This window comes from Clytia hemisphaerica, unplaced genomic scaffold, assembly GCF_902728285.1.
Source record: "Clytia hemisphaerica strain Z4C2 unplaced genomic scaffold, Clytia hemisphaerica genome assembly, whole genome shotgun sequence".
Classification (NCBI taxonomy): Eukaryota; Metazoa; Cnidaria; class Hydrozoa; order Leptothecata; family Clytiidae; genus Clytia; species Clytia hemisphaerica.
The window spans coordinates 126,550-132,513 of NW_027103336.1; the positions used below are offsets into that span (position 1 = coordinate 126,550).

At 35.8% G+C, this 5,964-nt stretch overlaps 1 long non-coding RNA gene across 1 annotated transcript; it reads left to right on the plus strand.

Moving 5' to 3' along the window:
- The first annotated feature begins 2,392 nt into the window (after positions 1-2,392).
- LOC136817728 (uncharacterized) lies at positions 2,393-3,555 on the plus strand. The gene is made up of 2 exons (XR_010848145.1): positions 2,393-2,754; positions 2,885-3,555. It is a non-coding gene; the product is annotated as an uncharacterized lncRNA (long non-coding RNA).
- Positions 3,556-5,964: the final 2,409 nt, after the last annotated feature.

The window sequence follows — 5,964 nt, forward strand, 5'->3', positions numbered from 1 at the left end:
TTAATCTTCATTTTTCATGCTTATTGTTTAATTGTAACTGGGATAGTTTCAAATAATTTCTAAGAAATCGTGTTTACCTAATATTTGGTCTGAATACAGTAGCAAGTTTATTACATGTTTTTTCTTTTATAAGCATAACGTTTATAAGCATACGCAGGCTCAGTTTTGGTACCTAAACAATGGCTCTATTGTTTGAGAACAATAGAATGCTAAGCATAATGCGAGCCTGATGTAGGGGCAGACACTTGCTTATAAAAAAAAAACATGTATATGTATTTAGCGGTGTTAAGCAAGTGTTTATTTACACCGTTCAATGCGATATCGTAGGCCTGTACATAAGATTTCACTTGCATGGTTTGTTTTGGCAAGTTATGTACAGGCCTACGGTATCGCACTTTACAGTCAAAATAAAGACGTGTTTAACCTCGCTTTTATACTTTTGAGGAAGGCGGAATGACTGAAGCGATTTGGAATAAATAACACGCAGTTTTGAACCGCAAAATCCAGGACGGCAAAAGTATGCCGATTTACCATCGTCCTCAGTTGGTCAGGATGTAGACAAATCAAAAGCTAAGTCATTGAAAGCAAGGATACAATAACTCGCTAGTATTTCCAATTTTTTATGTTTTATTTACAACCCAGCTGGCACACGACGTTGTTTTAACATTCACATCAACCATATAATGTTAGATTAACGTTGAATGAACGTTGTGTGCCAGCTGGGAAACCTGAAAGGTCTCTATATTTTGACAATGACTCGGCCAAACCTAACCCGATATCATTTCTGGTGACACATGATGTTTTCACAGGACCCCTGGCCTTCCAGCGATCATAAACATTAATCTGTGACTCGTTTTCTTTTACCAGTCCTGTCAAATAAAAGAGGCCGAACTTTTTTGATTTATTGGTCTCAGCTGGTTATGGAGAGTTTTTATTTCCCTGTCTCTCTCTCTGTCATAATTTAACACTTGTTTATAATTGTTTTTCTTGCTTTGCTAAGTTACGTGGTTTTCGCCATTACAGAAGCAAACGATCGAATCTGTAGTAAAAGCGATCTCTTTCGCAAACCGAGTATCCGCTATTCGGTTATTTAACGAAAGATAATGACCGTAGTCCGGTATTGAATTTTCGGTACTTGTTAGATCATTTTTAACCAGTATTTGAGAATTTATGGCCAGATATACCGGTATTCCGTGGATTTACTAACATTCCTCTGTATTGCACCCTCGAAAGAGGGTGTTTGTTTGGAGATTTTCATAGGGGAATATTTTGTTGTTATAATGACCCGTGCGAACGGTGGTGCAGTGGTAGAGCATCCAGCTACGGTTTGCAAGGTTGTGGGTTCAACCCATTGAGTTTCAAGCCCGAAGGGCTAGAGGTCAATCTCTAACCTTTCTCAGGCAAGAAAAATTGAAGCCTTAAAATATGCGCCGTATTTTTGATGACGGATTGAATCTAGCAATTCCTTTATTTTTCGAGTGATATATTTTTCGAAATTAAGCGATAAATTTTAGTTTCAATCTGTCATTTGTGTAAAAACCAGGCGGGTCGCTCAAGGCCGCGCAACTTTGGTAGGATTTGTTGGCTTCAAATCCTACCAAAGAGATTGACCTCTAGCCCTTCGGGCTTGAAACTCAATGGTTCAACCCCTAGCCAAATCATACCAAAGATTCTCAAAATGGTACTTGATGTCTCTCTACTTGATGCTCAGCTGATAAGAGAAAGGTCAAGAGTAAGTGGAGAAATCCAGGTAGAAAGAGTGGCGCGCTCCCCTACCTTTGGGTAGATAGCTATCGAAAGAGGAGCCTTCCGGTCGCCTCCGACTGTGGTCGTAGACTTACTTACTTACTAAAAGCAGAAAAATGTGCGCGCGATGAACAGTAGGTTTACAGATAGCAAACATTTCTTCAACTACAATTTCAGTTTTCAAACTCTGTGTGACTCATGTGAGAAATCTGGCATGTGGTTTTCAAGACAAACATTTCAAGTTGTTTTTCAAAACTTCACAGACATTTTTTATGAACACAAATTAATTACTAACCTAAACTTACAATGCAGAACACTTTCATTTTCATATAAACAAGAGCCGCAAAGATGCGGATAAATATTTCCTTTACAAATATTAAAATAATAATTAATGCCCTCAAAAGATTTCAAAGTGCTTTAAATCTCAGATAACATAAAGCAACACAAGTCCCTAAGAATTTCAAAATTCCATTTATGTTATTGACAGTATTTACAGGATTATTCATAAGGTGACTGTAGGTTCAAAGCTACGGATCACGGAATATATCCGAGCTGAACCCGACTGAGAACAACAATGCAGTAATCAAATTGGCTGGAACTTTAATTTTCGTTAGGTGGACTTAGGTGGACTTAGGTGCCCCATTAACCTTTTCAGCCCGGCGGACGAGTATAGTCGTCGAGCATACGTTCCGGCGGACGAGTATAGTCGTCTTTTTGACATAGTGATCTTCTAAGCTATATTTCTCCCATTGGCTTCTTTGCTAGCCGTAGAAGTAAAGAGAAACGGAAAGTAGAGGTTCTAAGCTTTCTTTTGATATATGGTGATGTAATGTTTTGATCACGTGGTGAGGCAGCAGATTTCGGAGAAAAGGTAGAGAAAAACACTGAATCAAGATGGCGACCAAGAAATGGGTTTTTCCAACTTACTGCTAAAGTTCTTGGATTTTTTGACTGGTTTAGGCCACTTTTCTTCATGGAAACATTGTTTTTATAATGGCAAAACATCCAGTAAGTATATCTTATATTTTGTGTTTTGTTTTTAGCATAAAAAATCCATTTATTTGTCATTTTGACCACTTTTCTCGACAAACCATTGGAAGTCGACCCAAACTTACAGTACTTTTTACTTTTTATTCAGGTTGGAGCATGGAAAGTGGACAAATTCAATGCAAAAGTGTTTTCTACACCTCATTTATTTCAAAGGAGCACCAAAGAATTTGAAAAGCCTGGATTTATGTTGAATTGCACTACTTCTTCCGCTCCACCAGCAACGGTCGATCGATCCCCGAAATTCTTGGCTCATAACGATGTCCTGATTACAGCTTATATGGATCAAAATGATGGCAGGAACCACATAACAGCCACATGGAATTATTATGATGACATTTAGCATTCCTTATGGGCAAAAGAGATCAGATTTGATAGCAATGAGTTTGCCTCAAAAGGCTTACGGTTTTTGGAAACTTTGCAACTGTCGCCGACTATGCCATCTAGTTTCACGGTAGCCGATACCCTTCAAAAGCTTCAGGAGCTAAGAATACTGACTGAAAGTGTTGTTTAGATAGTTGGGGAATACTTTTACACCATTTTTGATGTTGTAGCTGCTTCTGGAAACACATTATCATCAAAATACTTCAAAATTGTATATATTGGATTTTTTTAGCCAAAAATCGTGATTTTTGGCAAAAGTGACCGATATTTGGGAGGCTGGTGTGACACATACAGATTTTTCTGGATGCTGATTTTTGGTATATTACTTCAAAATGATGTATAGATTGATAAATAGCCAAAGACAGATTTTTTAATTAACTTCCCCCCACTTTTTTTTGCTCTAGAAGTGAAAAATGCAAAAAAAGTGACATTACCGCAAAACGTGAAAAAAAACTGTGGTTTACTGTGGTTAAAGAAAAAGACTATCAGAGGCAATGACAAATCTCACATGACAAAGGAACTTAGGAAGCAAATCATGAAGCGCTCTCGCTTAAAAAATATTTCAAGAAAAACAAAACTTCCTGAGGATATCCAAGCCTATCATAAACAGAGGAATTTGGTAGTAAAATTAAATAAAAAACAAAAAAAATCTTATTTTGAGAGTATAGATACTACCAAAGAAAAATCCCTCTGGAATATGTGCAAGCCGTATTTTACCAACAAAGGCTGTTACCAAGGCAAAATTGTCCTAGCTGAGAAAAATGACATTGTTTCTGACGATCAAAAGATTGTTAACATGTTTAATAAATACTTTAGAGACATTACAAGAACTCTGCCCATTAAACATACTGGAAAGAATTTTGATAAATTCTCTGAGCCAGTTCTCGAAGCCCTTAATCACTTTTCAGATCACCCCAGTATCATTAAGATTAAAGCAGAGACTTGTAATGATAATCTCCAAGATATATTTCAATTTCGATGTGTAGATAATAATGAGGTTCGTAAAATCATCCTCTCGCTAAATCCAAGAAAATCTGTCAGTGGTGATTTACCGATTAATATCTTAAAACTATCAGTCGATATTTATTTAGATTTTATAACAAATTTTATTAATTCATCAATCCAAAGCAACGTTTTTCCAAACGAACTAAAATTTGCTGACATCAGTCCCGTCTTTAAGAAAGAAGACGAGATGGATAAAGTGAATTACAGACCCATAAGCATACTGCCAGCAATCTCAAAAGTTTTTGAACGTGTGCTTTTCAATCAACTTAACACATTTATCGAACCTAAATTTAGCAAACTTCTCTGTGGATTTCGGAGAGGTCACAGCACACAACATGCTATGTTACGCCTTCTCAAAAGATGGCAAGCATGTTTAGATAAAAATGAGATTGTAGGCACTGTCCTTATGGATCTGTCAAAAGCTTATGATTGCCTGAACCATGAGTTACTTATTGCAAAGTTACAAGCCTATGGAATCGGGGGTCCAGCTTTGCTTCTTATCTATAATTACCTAAAAAAACGAAAGCAAAGGGTTAAAATTGGATCAATTTTCAGCGAATGGCTTGAGATACTTTCAGGAGTACCACAGGGTTCAATCTTAGGTCCTTTACTATTCAATATTTTTATTAATGATATAATTAAATTTGTAGAGCAATGCGACATTTGCAATTTTGCTGATGACAACACTATCGATAGTTGTGGAACCACTGAAAATATCGTCTTGAAAAAATTGCAAAACGATTTAACTATTTTAATATCTTGGTTCGAATCCAACTATCTTGTTGCAAACCCAGGAAAATTCCAAATGATGCTATTAGGAAAAAATATTGATAACTCTAATATTTCAATCAAGTATAAGAATGTTACTATAAAAGCAACAAATTCAGTTTTGCTACTAGGAATTATTTTTGATGAGAAACTGAATTTTAACAAACATGTAGACAAAATATGTTCTACTGTAAGTAGGAATACTACAGCTCTTCAGAGGATAAGGAAATATTTGAATCCCGAAAAAGCCCTCACACTCTGTAACTCATACATCCTTTGTCATCTTAAATATTGCCCCCTCATTTGGATGTTTTCCTCAAGAGCATCCAACGATGAAATAAACAGAGTGCATAAACGGGCTTTACGTGTGGTACATTCAAACTTTTCTTTAGACTATGGAGTTTTATTAAACCGTACAAATACTGTAAAAATCCACATTCAAAATTTACAATATTTGATGGTGGAAATTTTCAAATCAATCAAAGGTTTGAGTCCAAGCTTCATGGCAGAAATTTTTCAAATAAAAACAGTGGTATACAAACTAAGATCCACAAAACTCTTAACTCTCCCTGAAGCTACTCGCTATACCTTCGGTATTTACGGTTTATCCTTTAGAGCATCTTTATTGTGGAACCAATTACCTAAGAAGTTGAAATTACATGACATTCAAACTCTAACCAAATTTAAAACAGAGATAAAACGTTTAGAAAGGCTCTAAATGCTCATGTAACATCTGTAGGTAATTGGCCCTAAGGATCTCGTCGCTTTTACTTATTATTTTGATATTGTTGGATTTTATTAGTTATAAATTTACTTGATTTGTAATTACGGTACCCCAACATTAAAGAAAGATATTATTATTATTATTGTTATAAATGGATTTTAGTATTATTAGGGTGGGGCGTCAAATGTCAAAGTCAGAAAATTCAAGATGTAGTGTTTTTTTATGAAAATTTAACCTATTGTGAGGCATTCGGCACAATTTTTAAGGTCAGAAGTCCAAAATTGGCAGAA